Source organism: Sinocyclocheilus grahami, unplaced genomic scaffold, assembly GCF_001515645.1.
Source record: "Sinocyclocheilus grahami isolate Dianchi unplaced genomic scaffold, SAMN03320097.WGS_v1.1 scaffold1533.1, whole genome shotgun sequence".
In the NCBI taxonomy this organism is placed as follows: Eukaryota; Metazoa; Chordata; class Actinopteri; order Cypriniformes; family Cyprinidae; genus Sinocyclocheilus; species Sinocyclocheilus grahami.
The window spans coordinates 15,551-16,001 of record NW_015506712.1 but is presented as its reverse complement, the minus strand read 5'-3'; the positions used below and the strand labels follow the sequence as shown (position 1 = coordinate 16,001).

Below are 451 nucleotides of genomic sequence, written 5' to 3'. Positions count from 1 at the left end.
CCGCATGATGTCGCGTCGCGTCGCTGTGACGTCACGTACGCGACGCTCGTTTGTTTATCAACCAACTTAGAACAGAATCTCGTCGTGTTCAAACATTCGGCAAAAGTTTCGAGGGATATACCCGCGGGTCATATCTTATTCATTCGATTTATTAATATCTCGACTTAAACCACCCTTTTGATCCGCGGTAGGTCGTATTTAGTGTTTCCCGCGTGCGTTGTGCCATATTGAATTTAAACCCAGATTAGGCTAACGTTACAAAAACTGCTGACAGGTGAGAATTTATTTACATTACCTTTTATCTTTTAGTTGTTTGCTTGATTTGTTTCTTTAACCTGCTTAATTAGCTTTTACTGTCTTTGATATGTTGGCTGCATGTCCCAGAAATTTTGCATTACAAATAATCAGCTTCTCAGCTAATCAATAACTCAGACTCTGTATGGAGTTTAAG

General features: G+C 39.9%; 1 protein-coding gene across 2 annotated transcripts in view; it reads left to right on the top strand.

Moving 5' to 3' along the window:
• Window positions 1–17: 17 nt before the first annotated feature.
• LOC107571004 (regulation of nuclear pre-mRNA domain-containing protein 1B-like) overlaps window positions 18–451 on the top strand; it is a 7,860-nt gene continuing 7,426 nt past the window's right edge. For both annotated transcript variants that reach the window (XM_016257287.1, XM_016257286.1), the window contains exon 1: window positions 18–274. The gene's annotated coding sequence lies outside the window, so the exon portion shown is untranslated. The remainder of the gene's footprint in view (window positions 275–451) is intronic.